The 18,837-nt window shown below is 42.3% G+C and overlaps 1 protein-coding gene across 3 annotated transcripts in view; it reads right to left on the bottom strand.

Moving 5' to 3' along the window:
• The window catches only part of helz (helicase with zinc finger), a 255,595-nt gene that overhangs the window by 90,689 nt on the left and 146,069 nt on the right, over nucleotides 1-18,837 (bottom strand). The gene's annotated exons all lie outside the window — the stretch shown is intronic.

Here is an 18,837-nt window from a genome sequence, read left to right as displayed (position 1 = left end):
TTTCATCTAAGGGTCCCATAATGCCAAAAACTCCCGCCATTTTTTCCACTCGAGCAGTTTCCCGTATGTACGCTTCACGCATTTCCAGCAACTACCTTGATTTTCTGACACACAATGAGAGCTTCAGCCTCTAATTCATTCCAGCCAGCTCTATAATCTGTTTGTCGAGTATCGTTTACTCATGTCCACAAAGCCCATTAAAGATTCCATAGCATATGTAAATCTTTTGTACTCTTTTATTCCTACATTTCTTCAGTTAATTTCTTTCTGGGTGGCGAGCAAGCACATGCCCAAGTCCTTGTCACCAATTTTTGTTGTGCATTTGGAGGTGTGATACGCGGAACAGACTTTGGCTGAAAATGAATCAAGCTTTATTAATGATGCGAGATCTCTTCCTTGGCTGCTTCTTCTGTTTCCCATGCTTTGTCTATTACCTAATTTCTGGTGCATACATTAATACAGCAAGTGAGCCAATGAGAATAAATACAAATACATAACAGTAACCACTTGAGCTATGTTAAATCAGGAAGAGCAAGAAAAATAGTGAAGGTCTTACTGGGAAACGAAGATACAAAACAGCATTAGTGAGTTGCCATGTGTACTGGGCGAAAGTTGGTGATAACAATGGCGGCCACAATGAACTGCTCAACAAAAAAAAACCTTTCAGGCTGGTATGAAACGGTCATTCTCAACATTATCCATAACTATGAAAATATCTTAAAACCAAGGACATCGCTAATCATGTAAGTCATTCTCCTTAAAAGTTCATCATTTTGCACATCAAGACTTAAGCAAGTTCGGTCACCAACTAAATTAGGACATAGATTTCTAAGAGAAGATAAACCGTTAAAAACTCAATCTCATGGTTGATGAATAAATCAGGACAACTCACTGAATGTGAATAAATAAGATTGACAGGGTTAAAAAGGAGCCACAGGTTTCTGATGCAGCAAAAACTAAACGAATGACAAGAATACAGCCATATTAAAGATTGAATTCAAATATTTTTCTACTGAAATTGCTTTGCAAACTGGATGGGAGAGAGGAAGTGCTTCATTTAGATTTTATACATCGTAAAATGGAAGAGGCTTTTCATTTTTTTTGTGAGCAAAAATACGACCCAGGTTCATACAAAGGCTACAAATAAGGAAGGTTTCCAATTCAATCACCAGTCTACACTGAGCTGATCTCAGCTGTTGGTGCTGTAATTTGCCTCACTGTTCTTGGGTTGGGGGACAGAGAAGATGGGGATACAGCAACGGTTGCCATTCGTGATCCCCATCCAATGGCTGTTGCTGGAAAGCATTCAAGAAACTGGATGTACAGTTCAAAGTTTCATTACTTTCCTTCTTTTGTGTGTTTGCCTGCACCAGATCAATTTTCAATTCGGTTTCTTCTCCTTCTGGGGGAAAACTGTGGGCGCAAAACTCACATCCGAGCTCTCTGTGGCACAGTGCTCAACTTATGTTATGGAAAGCAGGCAATTTAAGATTTCCTCTCAGTACTATTGAATAAAATTCTAACTGTTCATAACGAAAGTGTTACAATTTTGTAGTAAACTAAAGAAATCTTCCTTTGGACATATTTATTAATGCTCGCTATCCTTATCTTCTCCAGTCATCCCTACCTCCTCCAACCTACAGGTTCTTGAAACCCCCAAGTGTAGCAGTGGGTAATCACTGCTGCCTGATGTGCTTCCTCTATCCAAAAATACTTGTCCACCCTAGTGGGATCCAGCACTATGAGCTTTGATTTTCAATGTGAATACATTGATGCTTTTTAGCCATATTCAGTTAATCCCTGGGCATAAATTCAAACCAAGCCAAAGATGATTGAACAGTGTTGGCTTCATTCTTGACAGTTTGCAAAAGAACATCCACAAGTTAGTTCAGTCAACCAATCATTGTGATGTGTTGCATGTCGCTTTGCTGCCTGCTTGACTTCCCAGCAGTCAGGCTTAGGGATAGAAACATAACCACAAAGGCGGCATTTACAGAAACAACTTGAATTTACAGAGCACCTTTAACATAGCAAAATGTCAACAGTAGCTTCATCGAACAAAGCCCGACTCTGAGCCCTGGAGCAGATCTTAAAACCGCTGACTTGGTCACAGAGGTAAGTGTTAAAGAGCTTATTCAGAGGAGGCAAAGGGGTTGGGTGAGGTGATTCCAGAGGTTAGGGTCCAGGCAGCCAAAGGCGTAGCCACAACAGTGGAGCAATTACTAAGATTTAAACTGACACCATGGAGAATGAGGCAGCTTTGAAGAGTATATTTGTCACAAACATGTACAGTTTTCCTACTTTCGGGTAAACTCACGGATCGACTATTTTTTCTTAGACAGCCGAGACCTTGTGGATTTTGGGCTTGACCTTGCAGAGGACTGGAGGGAGCCCTTCCTAGGGTCAACTCCACATCATCTTGTGCTTAGTTAAGTTTAATTCAATTTAAAGTTTTATACAAAATTCACTTCAAGGCAAGACTCTGCTTTTTTCCCCCCCCAAGCACAAACAACAAATGTGCTAAGTGTTCATTTGCCCCTACAGACCATACCCACATGTTCTGGCCATGCTCAAATTTGGCTGGTTTTAGGTGATCTTTCTTTGACACTCTAAAATTCTGGATACTGACTTGCAGCCTTGTCCTTTGGTAGCCACATTTGGAGTCTCATCCGAACTGGCCAGTCTCACTAAGATTGAGGCAGATGCCATTGCATTCACTTCACTTATAACCCGCAGGAGGATTCCATTAACTTGGAGATTCCCCAAACCACCTACTGCTTCATCTTGGTTAGACTTGATATCTTTTCTTTGTTTGGAGAAAACAGATGGAGCTATTACAAGGAGGCATAACTATAGGGTTCATAGTGGGAGATATAGGAAGAATGTCCGAGGTAGGTTCTTTACTCAGAGTGGTTGGGGTGTGGAATGGACTGCCTGCAGTGATAGTGGAGTCAGACACTTTAGGAGCATTTAAGCGGTTATTGGATAGGCACATGGAGCACACCAGGATGATAGGGAGTGGGATAGCTTGATCTTGGTTTCAGATAAAGCTCGGCACAACATCGTGGGCCGAAGGGCCAGTTCTGTGCTGTACTGTTCTATGTAAAACCAAATATGCTACAAGAGGATCTACTGAGAAGTGTTAATGCAGATGGCAGCCTTTTGTTTCTTTCTTGAAACAGTTAATTACTGTTGTCATTTAATTTTATTTGTACAGTAATTGTTTGTGTCTGTTTACTGGGGGGAGCAGCTTCATTGTATTTATTGTATTATACTTTCTTTATGTCTTCTTGAAAACCAAAAAAAAAATAATTTAAAAAAATTAAAAGCCACTGTGCAAACAATATTGCTTCAAATATTTGCTGTCACATTGAATAGAGTTACGAAGCTGCCTCAATGCAGCGTGGCAGCACATAACCAAGAATTGGTTACACTCATAATCTTCTCTATTAAGTAAAGTAGGGTAAAGTCTTGCAACGCAACTCAACAGCTATTAATGATCAAGCTGACACACTGTTAATTCAAGAGATGAGACATTAAGAACAAAAACCGTCAAAGCTTCACCGTCTAACCTGGGCATCTAAAACTCAATGAATCACAAGCATAATTTATCAGCAGATTAATAAATTGGAACTCAGTATCGGAGTTGAAAATCTGGAAATGTCAGGCGGTCTCTCCCAAATATATTAACATTGTGGAAACAAACCAGTCTGGAGAAATTTGTGCCTTGGACAAAAATGTCCCCCAATCAATTTTTGCTTTCTTGTCTGTGTGGGATTACACATGGAAAGAACAAATGAAACATATATACTTGCAACAAAAAAAAACGCCTTCATCTGCACCCAAAATATCAGTGAAATCAATCCTCAAGAATACCAATTTACGCCATGAGATCTTCGACTTCAAATCAAATATAGCTTCAGGAGAGATTGATAATGTAGAGATTAAGTAGATAGAGAAATTCTGTATTCATTGGCAGAAGGATTGAGAATAAGAGGGCACAGATCGAAAGTAATTAGCAATAGAAGCTATGGCAACATAAGCAAAAACCTTTTTCAGCAGTTTGAATCTGGAATGCATGATCTCAGTGTTGAAGCAAGTTCAACTGAGGCATTCAAGAGGGAATAGGATTGTTATCTGAAAAAGAGGAATGTGTAGGGGCATGGCAAGAGTCGATATAGACACAATGTAAATGGCCTCCTTCTGTTTGTGACAAATCTGTCCAAATAAAGAGTGATGAGTAAAATAAAAACCCCGGATGCTTGTATCAACTCCATAGAAACTGTTTAAAGGACATTAGCAAATGCCAGAGAGATCTGGCCTTCTCCTCAATGAGATTCAACAGTGAGCAACACAAAGAGAACTCCAATGGGAAAGTGAATACACTAATACGAAGAAACCATCTTCAAAATCTAGAGCCAGGTCAGATTATCAGAACAATCGCATCTGATTTTAAAAGAGATACAAAGAACCCCTTCTCCAGCCATCTGGCTATGTTTGACACAGAATTTTCAGCACAAGGACTGGTCATTCTGTCCAAATGGTCTATGTTGGTGCTTATGCTCCATACAAGCCACGTTCCATGGCAATTAATCTAACTCTCATCAGCATATTCTTTTTAATTACTTTCGTGTAGTTATCAAGCTTTCCCTTAAAGGCACCTATGCGCCTTGCCTCAAATTCTCTTAACAGCAAGTTCAAGTGTTTTTTAAAAAATGGACAAGGCATTACACTGATTAGCCATAACTCATACCAGAGGAATTTTTAACCTTCAGAAACCAGCAGGGACCTCATTATCTTTAAAGAAATTCTGTGATTGCCGACAATCAAATTCCAAAGAAATAACCAACTCTCTTTCAGATTTCTACAGTAGAGGCCTGGGTCACCAGAGACGCTGTTTTGCCAAGGTGTTATGACCCCAGTTGATGTTATAATGGACGGGGAAGATCCCAGAATGGAACCCTGGCTCAAAAGGCTAACTTTTACCTATTTTTAAATCAAATATGGAGGAACAGAGTGTCACATGACCACTAATTAGTTTTAACAAGAAAAAAAATTCTGAAACATGAAAAAAAAGGATTATAAATACAATACTCCTTTACTCTCCGTTTAGCTTAACAATTACACAGAGGCTTTAAGATTATTACTGATGACAAAGTACATTTGAAGCTACAATGGTCTCATTAGCACAAAAACTCCTTCCTTGAAGCACACAGATTGGCTATGGTCAAATACAAACTCCGCTCTGAACCCAAGTGAGTGTCTATCAATTTTTCCTCAGAGTCCCCCCAGATGATTGCCAAATAAGACTTGCCAAACTCCATTCGCAAAAATACACTTGAAAACGTTCTCTCAGAACCCTGGAAAGATGTGTAGGTTAGATGGATTGGCCATGGCAATTGTGTGGGGTTACAGGGATAGGGCAGAGGAAGGGGGCCTCGGTAAGATATTCCAGAGAGTCAGTGCAGATTCCATGGGCTGAATGGCCTCTTCTGCACAATAGGGATTCTATAATGTTTTTCATTAGCAGGTTGCATTCCAAAGTCATGTCCAGGTTTTCCAAATGTCTCCTGAATAGAGCTTCTGCTCCACTTCGACCAGTGAACCCAGTCCAGAATTTTACTCCAAACCCGTTAGGATTTCTTTGTCTTGGCTGCTGTTCAAACCATCACAATTGCTTTAACTCTAATTTCCCAGATTATTAAAATTGTATCAAAGGTTTTAGCTACCTATCGGTACGGACTCAATGGACTGAAGAGCCACTTCTGTGCTATATGATTCTATACCTCTGAGAACTGCTCCTCACTTTAAATCGAATTAATGAAATTGTCTCTTTAACTCAGAGCCCTTTGTTTAATCTTCTTGAATTTCTTCTGAACAATACCTTTGTTTCACTTCTCTTAACCCCAGTTGTCCGAATTCGTCTTTCTGTCCCAATTCCCCAGTTATCTAGACTGTACCTCGTTCCATAAGAAGCTTGCATCTTTGCAACTCCCTTGACCTGTCTAGCTTCTCCTGACAGAGTTGAGAGCTGCTCACTCCTCAGTGATTTGGCCCCACCTACTCTAGCTTCCAGCTAAAACTAAGAAGTGGACCTCCTGTTGCTAAGCAATGCCACAACTACTATTTATTGGTAAACCTCTCTAAACACAACAAAATTCCAGCTGGAATTGAAACCATCCCCCAAACACCTTTGTCCAGCATGAATCTAACTTTTCATTTATTCCAGGCAAAGGAACATTAAACAAAACTCAACTAAAACAGAGGTTTGGAACACACCAAATTTAAAGGTTGGGGAAAATACACCACCACTTATAAAGGGGAAAATCAAAAACACGTGTTTACTGATGAGTAGAGGGGAGAAATCAGGGCTGTTGAAATTAATCCCCCTCCTATCCATAATGATCTCCATTGCCTCTATGTCCATTTTAAACATGGAGGTCAGAACTGCACATGATATTCAGTGTGGTCGAACCAAGATTCTATTGGGAGTTTGAAATATAATTTCCTCACTTTTCAATCCTATTCCTCTGGAAATGAATCATAGTGCATCGTTTGCATTTATGGCCCTTATAAATTGCATTGCTACTTTTAAGGATGTGAATGCATACCTCTTTATCCCTTTGCCCTCTATCTTTCTCCCACTAGATGTATAAACTATGGTGGATAAAGGGCACTAAAGAATTCAAGAGGAGGTTTGGACCAACCCAAGGTGGCACACCTGCGATTGCTTGCCCGACAATCTCGCTGAAGCATGAACAGAGAGAGAATACTGTGATTAGATTAGGAATCAACCAGCTGAGTGGATGAGCCCCATGGGTCTTGGATGTCCCTTCATTTTGATAACAATTTGCACAAATTGAAGTTCCAGTCCAATGCAAGTCACTGAGAAAGTGAGCGTTACAACCAGAGTCAGGAAAGGCTTTCTTGTAGGGAATATACCCATAAATAAAAATGAATTTTCAACGAAATGAGAAAAGACAGGCTACACTATTGGGAAAAAATGTGCATGTAGCTGCCACTAAAGTGAGAGAAGAAATTAAGAATGGCTGAGTGGAGACATGGAAGAAATCACAAGGGTCCAAATGAAGTCTCTTGAAAGTAGGAAATTTTCTGATTATATAATTCTATTCATTCACTATGAGAAAGACACCAAAGAAATATATCTGGTTTACTCGCTGTAAAACTGAAAATAACTGCAAAATACTAAAGCTTCTCCAGAGTGCTGCTGTGAAACAAATTCTTCATGATTAACCAATGTGGCAGTCAAGCCTGGAGCGACATCCACCATATCTGTGTCTAGGGAACAGCGCACACTTACTGAATGCTCCCAAGCTCTTCAAAAAGAAATTTCAGTCAAGTGTAAACAGCCATGGCCAAAATACAGCCATCTCTGTCTGTAGTAAACTGAAAACTGTAGAGGGAATTTTGCCAATCAGCCTTGTTCTAATTTGATTGTATCATTTAAAAATTAATAGTTCATCCTGCGCAAGATTCAACGCATGGCGTCTTAGAGTACAATATTGATGAACATCATCATGCTGTAATCTTTTATCTTTTCGTTTGAAATTCTTGTTTCTCCAGGGTTTCTTTTGTGCCAGGTTATCTTCAGTAGCAAAGCATCATATTCGAGCACACAAAAAGGCTTTAAGTAGGTCAACCAGCTGCATTTTCTTAACATCCTGCAGCTTAAAAAAAAATGACTAAGTACACCCACACATTGTTCCTGTTATTATAAATTCAACATGCACTTTAGTTCACCCTACCCACACTATTGGGAGATCATTTAAAAGTATCCCAGTGACCTATTACTTGTTTATACAAGGGGGTGCTGAACAAGAACTGATCGTGTCTGCAGCCGTTGCTTTCTAAATATTAAAAGGAATTCTCCAAGATTAGGTCCTACAATTATTCTGTAACCTGCTTTAGAGAACCTGCAGGTTCTCTCATGCAGTTTATTTTTCACAGGTTATAGCCGTGCTGGCAAGGCCTGCATTTCCCTCTCTTTACACCAATCTGAGGTCCCTATCTGCTTCAAGATGACGACCATCATCCCTGTGTCAAAGAAAAGCCAGGTAGCGTGCCTTAATGACTATCGTCTGATGGCTCTGACATCCATCATTATGAACTGTTTTGAAAGGTTAGTCATGGCACGAATCAATTCCGGCCTCCCAAATTGCCTATCGCCGCAACAGATTCATAGCAGACACCATCTCCCTGGCCCTATACTCAACCCTGGAACACCTGGATAACAAAGACACCTATGTCAGACTCCTATTCATTGACTGCAGCTCAGCCTTCAATGCCATTATTCCAATGAAACGCATCTCCAAACTCCGTAATGAGGCTCAGCTCCACCCTCTGCAACCGGATTCTAGACTCCCTAACCCACAGACCGCAATCAATAGGGATAGACAACACCTCCTCCACAGTCATCCTCAATACCAGTGCCCCACAAGCTGTGTTCTCAGCCCCCTACTATATTCCTTATACACCTATGACTGTGTGGCCAAATTCCCCTCCAATTCGATTTTCAAGTTTGCTGATGACACCACTGTAGTGGGTCGGATCTCAAACAATGACGAGATGGAGTACAGGAATGAGATAGAGAATCTAGTGAACTGGTGTGGCAATAATAAATCTCTCCCACAATGTCAGCAAACCGAAGGAGATTGTCATTGACTTTAGGAAGCATAGTGGACGACATGCCCCTGTCTACATCAACAAGGGATGAAGTGGAAATGGTTGAGAGCTTCAAGCTTCTCGGTGTTCAGATCACCAACAACCTGTCCTGGTCCCTCCACGCCGATGCTATAGTTAAGAAAGCCCACCAATGCCTCTACTTTCTCAGGAGGTGAAGGAAATGTGGCACGTCCACTACGACTCTAACCAAATTTTACAGATGCACTGTAGAAAGCATTTTTTCTGGTTGCATCGCAGCTTGGTATGGCTCCTGCACTGTCCAACACCACAAAAAACTACAAACGGTCATGAATGAAGCCCAGTCCACCATACAAACCCATCCATTGACTGTCTGCAATGCCCACTGCCTCAAAAGCAGCCAGCATAATTAAGGACCCCATGCACCCCAGACATTTTCTCTTCCACTTTCTTCCATCAGGAAAAAGGTACCAAAGTCGGAGGTCACATACCAACCAACTCAAGGACAGCTTCTTCCCTGCTGCCATTAGACCTTTGAATGGATCTACCTTGTATTATGATCTTTCTCTACACCCTAGCAATGACAGTAACACAACATTCTGCACCCTCTCCTTTCCTTCTCTATGTATGGTATGCTTTGTCGGTAGGAAACAATACTTTTTGCTCTATACTAATACACGTGACAATAATAAATCAAATCAGCATTTATTACTCATCTCCAATTGTTTTTCAGAAGTTGGCAGCAGTGAACCTCCTTCCTGAAGTGTTACAGCACATCTGGTGAAGATACTGTTGAGGAAGGAGTTCCAAAATTTTCACAGTGACAACGAAGGAACAGAGATACATTTGCAAGTCAGGATGGGGTGCAACTTGGAGGGGACCTCGCAAGTTCCCATGTCTCCGCTTCCCTTGTTCTTCTAGATGGTAGAAATCATGAGTTTAGAATATGCTGTCAAGGAAGCATTGGTGGGTTGCTGCAGTGCATCGTATAAATGGTATGCATTGCAACTATGGTACATCTGAAGTGGACAGAGTAACTCTCTCTCCACCCCAGATGTACCATAGACGGCTCACCACTTGCTTCACAAGGACAATTAGGGGCGGGCAATAAATGCTGGTCTTGCCAGCAAGAAACAAATCCCATGAAGAAACGTTTTGGAAAAGCCAGTGGAAAGTTTTCTCCCTGCCGACATATCTTCCTTTGTGCCACTCTGTGTGTCCTCAGCAAATCAGCTAAAAACTGTATTGGGATCATCATACACCTCGATGTCGGACAGATTGTTTCTGTAGCAAGAATGATATCGATCTCAATGCGCATGAGATGGCTAAGTGGATTACTTCAAATTGTATGAACACTAGCTCCAAATGAAGATCCTCCCCAATCCAGGAGGTGCCCACTCACTCCAGATTAATCCAGCTTCCCCAGCAAACAATGAATCCAGTCCGGCAGAAGCAAAAGGTAAACTCGTCAGCTCAGGGTCGATGTCTTCCCCGGTGGCTTCTTCCTCCTCAGTTGCAGAAGCCGGAGGTTGTCCAAGCTTCGCAGGTATCCCTGGTTTCGTAGTTGGCACAAGAGTTTGCAGCAGGACACATGTTGGTCCCTTGGATCAGGCCCCGCTCTCTTTCTCAAATGATCTACATGTTTTTTCAAAACGGCAACTTTGTACTTCCAACACATGAAACTAGTCCTGCTCGCTCTATAATCCTTCCCGACACCCAGTCAGTCCACCTCCTATGTTTCTCGCCATGACTTGGTTGTCAACCTCGAACACTCTGGCTCTTCTCTTTGAGTCATGGTTTTCTTTCTGGGCGGCATGCTAGCCTCCACCCTCCCTGACAAATCTGGTAACACCAAATCCAAGCAAGTTCGTAGGCATCGCCCAATAATTCAGCATACGTAACCCCAATAGTAGCATTCAGGCATACTATATGAAAACAAGAAACTTGTCAAAGGTAAAGTCAGTGGCCTTTTTCATACAAGCTTTAAGCGTTTGTACAGCTCCCTCTGACAAGCCACTCAAGGCTGAGTGGTAAGGGATTGATCAAATCCCCTTTGACTTGACAAATTGACAGAACTTCTCAGCTGTAAATGTTGTACCATCGTTGGACAGCAAGACCTCAGGGATGCCATGAATAGCAGAAATCTGCCGCGGCCAATCGATGGTGTCTGTGGCCGTTGTAGACTTCATTAACATAGAACATAGAACATAGAACATTACAGCGCAGAACAGGCCCTTCGGCCCACGATGTTGCACCGACCAGTTAAAAAAAAACTGTGACCCTCCAACCTAAACCAATTTCTTTTCGTCCATGAACCTATCTACGGATCTCTTAAACGCCCCCAAACTAGGCGCATTTACTACTGATGCTGGCAGGGCATTCCAATCCCTCACCACCCTCTGGGTAAAGAACCTACCCCTGACATCGGTTCTATAACTACCCCCCCTCAATTTAAAGCCATGCCCCCTCGTGCTGGATTTCTCCATCAGAGGAAAAAGGCTATCACTATCCACCCTATCTAAACCTCTAATCATCTTATATGTTTCAATAAGATCCCCTCTTAGCCGCCGCCTTTCCAGCGAAAACAATCCCAAATCCCTCAGCCTCTCCTCATAGGATCTCCCCTCCATACCAGGCAACATCCTGGTAAACCTCCTCTGCACCCTCTCCAAAGCCTCCACATCCTTCCTGTAATGTGGGGACCAGAACTGCACACAGTACTCCAAGTGCGGCCGCACCAGAGTTGTGTACAGTTGCAACATAACGCTACGACTCCTAAATTCAATCCCCCTACCAATAAACGCCAAGACACCATATGCCTTCTTAACAACCTTATCTACTTGATTCCCAACTTTCAGGGATCTATGCACACATACACCTAGATCCCTCTGCTCCTCCACACTATTCAAAGTCCTCCCGTTAGCCCTATACTCAACACATCTGTTATTCCTACCAAAGTGAATTACCTCACACTTCTCCGCATTAAACTCCATCCGCCACCTCTCGGCCCAACTTTGCAACCTGTCTAAGTCTTCCTGCAAACTACGACACCCTTCCTCACTGTCTACCACACCACCGACTTTGGTGTCATCAGCAAATTTGCTAATCCACCCAACTATACCCTCATCCAGATCATTAATAAATATTACAAACAGCAGTGGCCCCAAAACAGATCCCTGAGGTACACCACTTGTAACCGCACTCCATGATGAATATTTACTATCAACCACCACCCTCTGTTTCCTATCCGCTAGCCAATTCCTGATCCAATTTCCTAGATCACCCCCAATCCCATACATCTGCATTTTCTGCAGAAGCCTACCATGGTGAACCTTATCAAACGCCTTACTAAAATCCATATATACCACGTCCACTGCCTTGCCCCCATCCACCTCCTTAGTCACTTTCTCAAAAAACTCAATAAGGTTAGTAAGGCACGACCTACCTGCCACAAAACCATGCTGACTATCACCTATCAATTCATTACTCTCCAAATAACTATAAATCCTATCCCTTATAATTTTTTCCAACATCTTGCCGACAACAGAAGTGAGACTCACCGGTCTATAATTCCCGGGGAAGTCTCTGTTCCCCTTCTTAAACAATGGGACAACATTCGCTAACCTCCAATCTTCTGGTACTATACCAGAGGCCAACGACGACCTGAAGATCAGAGCCAGAGGCTCTGCAATCACTTCTCTTGCCTCCCAGAGAATCCTTGGATAAATCCCATCCGGACCAGGGGATTTATCTATTTTCAGACCCTCCAGAATATCCTGCACATCCTCCTTATCAACTGTAATACTGTCTATTCTACTCCCTTGCAACCCAGTGTCCTCCTCAGCTATATTCATGTCCCCTTGCGTGAACACCGAAGAGAAATATTGGTTCAATGCTTCACCAATCTCCTCCGGTTCCACACATAACTTCCCTCTGCCATCTATAACTGGCCCTAAACTTGCCCTAACCAACCTTCTGTTCTTAACATACCTATAGAACGCCTTAGGATTCTCTTTAACCCTATCCGCCAAAGTCTTCTCATGTCCCCTTTTAGCCCTTCTAAGCTCGCTCTTCAACTCCCTCTTAGCCAATCTAAAGCTTTCTAGTGCACTACCCGAGTGCTCACGTCTCATCCGAACATAAGCCTCCTTTTTCTTTTTAACCAACAAAGAAACTTTTTTGGTGCACCACGGTTCCCTAGCCCTACCAATTCCTCCTTGCCTGACAGGGACATACCTGGCTGAACATCTAGCCATTTTGAATGTACATCAAGGTGGATGAGGAATATATATCCCATGAATGGTCCAGCAAAGTCTATGTGCAAACACGACCATGGATGCATATTTGCTGGTGGCGTCAGTGACTGCTGGATTTAACAACTAGGGCACTGGCTACCATTTTATTAATCTTTGTCAATGCCAAGCCACAAGATTCAACTTTGGGTCAATGCCTTCATTCTGCTCTGCCCAGGGTATGCATCATGCAACTCCAGTAGTAAAAGCCATTGCTCCTGGGGTGGCACTATAACACAAGCACTCACGTTTTCTCTGTCCTAGGCTGTAGGTAGGTTCTGATCTGCTGACTTGTAGCACCATCCTCTTTACTTTGGAAAGCAATAAACCTCTGAGTCCAGGACTTTGTATGGACAACTGAGACCAGCAATGTCTCCAGCAGGTGCAACGCCACCAACACTATTTCTTAGAGTACAGGCGGTAACGGTACAGTCTGTGGCAGAGGGGGGTGGCTGAGTGCATCCGCTTGCAATATTTGCATCCCTGGTCTATGCTGAAGGAGTAGCTATACGCAGTCAACAACTAGGCGATCGGTGGTGCAGGCTTATCCTCTCGGAATAATCCGAACAGAGGCTGGTGATCAGATATAATGGTGAAATGCCTTCCATATTAATAATTGATGAAACTTCTTCATTGCATGGATTATCACAAGACTCTCCTTGTCAATTTGAGAATATTCCTTCACAGCATTGGATAAGGTTCTTGATGGAATGCAACTGGTCTCTCTATGCCGTTTGACATGTTGTGGGAAAGGGCTGCTCCCACACCATATGGTGATGAATCACAGGTAACCACAAACGGCTTGGTTGCATCAAAATGTATAAGTAGTGTGGATGACTGTAAGTCTTGCTTTACTTTAGCAAATGCCTCTTTTTGTGCCTCTCCCCATTTGCATTCGATGATTCTTCTTCAAATGCTGGTGTAATAGGACCAGAGTCGTGGATACATTGTGCAGGAATCTCCCAAAATAATTTACCATCCATAGGAACAATTTTAACTCCTTCACATTCTGGTACTTTTTTGATGGCTTTCACAGTGTCCTCCTTGGCATCTAACTTGAAGCAGAGGTATGTAACCTCATCCACCTGCAAGGTGCATTTCTCTTGTTTTAAGCGGATGTCTGCTTCTTCAAATCTTTCTAGGTTTGTCCTGTACTCCTTCGGGGACACTCCATTGATTAGGACATCATCCCAAGTACACCACCACTTTGGGAATTCCCTGCAACAAGTTTTCCACGGTGGAAAATGGCAAATCCGATGAGACCCCAAATGGCAGGTTGAGTGTACTGATATAACCCTTTGTGGGTGTTAATGGTGAATAACATTTGGGGTCTTCACCTTGCTCCAGTTGCCGGTATGCCTGGCTAAGATCTAACTTGGTGTGCTTGTGACCCCCGGCTAATTTAGCATCAAGTCCTCAATCCTCGGGATGGAGTATTGATCTTTCTGGGCTCCTTGGTTAACAGTTAACTTATAGTGCCCACAGATTCTCAGTGTGATCTGGCTTCAGAATAAGACTTTGGTGCAGCCCATTCAGAAAACTGTACTGGTTTTATGACAGCAAGTTTTCCAATCTTTTTAACTCCACTCCCGCTTATGAAGTGTGTACGGTGTTGGGAAGGTTCGGAGAACTTTGGTGTAAATTTGGGGTACGAGTAAATTTTGGCTTTAGCCCCTTTTATTCATCCTGGCTCCTTCTGGAAAGCTTCTGAGTATCTACACAGGAGCTCTTGAAAACCTCCATCCTGAACATTCAATATCTCCAGTCAGTCCAATCTTACCTGTTTCAACCAGTCTCGACTCGTGAGACAAGGTCTGTGATTGGTGCTGTCTGATTCCTATAGGATACCATTACTGAAACTTACCTTGCTGTCTTCACCATCTCTTCTGTATAGATTGATAAAATGGCTTCTGAACGATTCAAACTCAAGCGTTGCAGACCTCAATGGAGATACCTGAATGCTTGTTCACTTATGACTGTGGCTGCGACTCCAGCGTCGACTTCCTTCTTTAGAGATCTGCCGTAGACCAACAGGAATATCTCAATTGGTGACACCTTGTTGAATTGGACCTGGTTTAAAATACAAGTTTTGGATCTTGTTGGGTTCCTCAGCCAGTTGGTTTAACGGTTTTGCTCGTGAGCGGCACGGTAGCACAGTGGTTAGCACTGCTGCTTCACAGCTCCAGGGACCTGGGTTCGATTCCCGGCTTGGCTCACTGTCTGTGTGGAGTTTGCACATTCTCCTCGTGTCTGCGTGGGTTTCCTCCGGGTGCTCCAGTTTCCTCCCACATTCCAAAGATGTGCGGGTTAGGTTGATTGGCCATGTTAAAAATTGCCCCTTAGTGTCCTGAGATGCGTAGGTTAGAGGGATTAGTGGGTAAAATATGTAGGGATATGGGGGTAGGGCCTGGGTGGGATTGTGGTCGGTGCAGACTCGATGGGCCGAATGGCCTCTTTCTGCACTGTAGAGTTTCTATGATTTCTCTTCTGAGAGTTCTGTCCTGTCTGCTTCACTCTGCACCAAGCCTGCAAATGACCCTTCTTCTTCCAGCTAAAACATGGATAATGTTTTCACTTGCGTCCTGGGAGTGCTCTCACCCACATCAGAAACAAGCTTCCATCCCTGGTGCTGTACTACCCCCTCACGCTCTGCTGTGCCCTCATTTGGGCTATTCTTCGGAGCAGCCATTTCCTGCCACAAACAGTTCATCTCATTGGACACGCCTTATAATTCACTTATGCCTTGCTCAGCGCGTTCAGTCACCTGGGCCATCTTTACAGTTTTTATCAAAGAAATTTTAGTCTCAGCCAGTGGCTTTTTTTTGTATTGAGGCTGTTTATCCTGCAGACCAGTCTCTTAACATCTCCACGAAAGCCAGACCAAATTCACAGTGTTCTGCTAAATGTTACAGTTTGACCACTAACCCAGAGACCGTCTGCCCTGGCTCGCTGATAGCAGAATGAATCTTGTACCTCAACATGCTTTATTTGGTCTGGCCCAATAACGTGGCCCACAAAGGATTGCCTCTTAAAGGGGCCACGTTACCACATTCTGGTCAACTCAGTTGCAACTAAAAGAACCCTGAGTAATGTGACCAGAGAACCTTTTCTTCTAAAATCATCCCTTTAGATGAGTGGTCTTTTTGAATAATTTGTCAGGTTACAATCTCTTCTGCTCTCTTAATTTCCCCACGGGTCACAGTCTGAGGATTCAGGGTAGACCATTTAGGACGGAAGTGAGGAGACATTTCATCACCCAAAGAGTGGTGAGCCTATGGAATTCATTACCACAGGAAGTAAGTGGTGCCAAAACATTGAAGAGGCTGCTCGATGTAGCACTTGGGGCGAATGGGATCAAAGGTTATGTGGAGAAAGCAGGATTAGGCTACTGAGTTAGACGATCAGCCATGATCACAATGAACGGTACAGCAAGCTCGAAGGGCCTCCTCCTATCTTCTATGTTTCTATGTTTTATACAAGATTTGCAAACTCTGACACATCAGCATGCACCAGCCCATCAAAGAACTCCAGTCCTTCTACCTGCTGAGTTTATCCAGCATTTCCTGATTTTATTTCAGGTTTCTAGCATCTGTGATATTTTGCTTTTATTAACGATTTTTTTAAGGAACCTCACACAAGCTGGATGAATATATAACCAATTAAGATGATCCATGCCTCCAGAGCAAGATTAACACAGAGGTTCATGGTCGCCAATGGCCTCTTAGGACTTGGTACCTGAAGAGAGAGAGATTAGTTTTTAAAACAATTCCAGCTTTATGTTTTCTGCTGAGTTCCACAGCCACCTGATGCTCCCAACAAATTTGCTTCATGTAGAAGAGTCTCAACAGCTTTGTATCAGGTCACCTGAAGTACTTTGTCTTTTTTCAATTTGTTCATGGGATGTGGACTGCTGGCAAGACTACATCTATTGCTTAGCCCAAGCTGCCCCAAAGCAGCAATGGCAAGTCTTCTCCCTCAGCTATTGCCATCCTTGTGAGATGGTGCTTCACAAAAATTTCATCATTCCAGCGTTGGTGGCTATGCCTTTAGCTTCCCAAGCTCTGGAAGTCCCTCTCTAAATCTCTCCACATCTCTACCCCATTCCGTAAACTCTTCCTCTGCAATGATAGTTTGTGGCTTTGTGCCAAATTTTGTTTGATAATGGTCCTGAGATACGCCAAGTCAGGATGGTTTATGACTTTGAGTGGACAATGGTCCTCTCATACAGCTGTTCTTCTCAGCAATTGAAGTTCTAGGGTTAGCCAGGTGAGTCTTGGAGATGCTCACGTCAGTTGGGGTAAATTGCCCATCTTTAATAAAAAAATGTGTTAACCTTCCACAACCAACAGGAAGCATGGATTACTTTCATAGTCCTGGCGATTGCATTATTGCTGATGAACTCACATGAAGATAGGGAACACGAGTGGCAAAGACAAAAAAGGTTCATGGGGCACATTAACCACCTTTACAAATGTTCTGAGATGGAGAGTACATTTATTCTGTACTTCTAAAACAACAAGGCAATTCAGTACTAAAAAAGTTAATATAAATGGTGCAGTGTTAAGACAATTCCAGGTTTTGTAGAATAATCAGACATAGCACATCCAAGGACCTTGATTTGCTCATTTCAAGAAGAGGCAAGGGAAAAGCAGGGGAACAAATCAAAACATCTACCCTGCTTCGGTTACTGGTCCGCAAACACTAACATACACTTATTCAATCATTTCTGTGCAACTGAAATAAATTTAAGCTTCAATTCGGCTTTGTTAAATTACAGAAGAACCACAATGCAGCTGCCATTTATTCCTTTCACATATAACATTTGTAAGGCAGTTAAATGAATCAAATCAAATTAGCATCAAACACAAAAACCAAACTCTCTTTAAAAATAATCTCAGTAGACCGATGCATATAATTCTCACTCCTCTACAGAAAAGAAACAGAAATAATTATACATGCCAGCAGTACAAATCAGACCCTGAGGAAGGGGAAATGTATTGTAATATGGCTGTGCAATAAGTTATGAGCAATATAACTGATTCACACAGCATTAGTTAAATAATTTAATCACATTCCAAGATGCGCAGAGATTCTTTTTTCCACATTCCACCCCCCCCAGAGAATAAAAACATATCATTTCAAATTTCTCCTCTGATAGAGGGTAGTTTCCTGCAATATTATCTTGTAGAATAATGATCACTGAGAAATACATCATACTATAATATGCTGGTGATCTCCATTAAGGATGCAAGCAAATTGTCTCAATGATGAAATATCGCCGTATGTTTAAATCCACTTCCCAAAGGGTCGAGGCCCTTATTACTGTACAAAGCAATATTAACCAATCTCATTTTCAAATAACAATAGAAAAAAGCTCAACATTACAATGTTTCTTGGTCATGAGCAGTATACCAGATTAGGCTTCAGTGGGGTATTAGCCTAAGGCTCAGTGAAAAGCTAACATGCAGCCCACATAGCACCCACACAACTCATTTTTCAAATCATCCGGCACTCAAAACACAAATTCCACCATTACAAATCACCTATTATAATAAACTCTGCCCTCCATCATCTTACTTTCCCTTGGTGAACCAAGAGAACAGCTGAAGCCATAATCTACTGTGAGGTTTGGATTAATAGGTTTGATATTACAAAGGACATTTAAAGAACATTTTTGGAAATAATAATGGCATATGCTGGAAAATGCTCAAGTATAAACAATTTATATCAATTGTTGATTCAAAGGTTTTGCATTTAAACTAATCATTGTAGATTTTACAAATCTAGACACACCAATTTTTAGTTCACAAACTAGTCACGGCTCTTATCTCCTCAAACAATCCATTACTCTGAACAGCTTTAATCTCAAACATTATGCATACAT

This window comes from Mustelus asterias, chromosome 12, assembly GCF_964213995.1.
Source record: "Mustelus asterias chromosome 12, sMusAst1.hap1.1, whole genome shotgun sequence".
NCBI lineage: Eukaryota > Metazoa > Chordata > Chondrichthyes > Carcharhiniformes > Triakidae > Mustelus > Mustelus asterias.
Note: the sequence above shows the minus strand (reverse complement) of the source record. Positions and strands in the feature narration are given on the sequence as shown.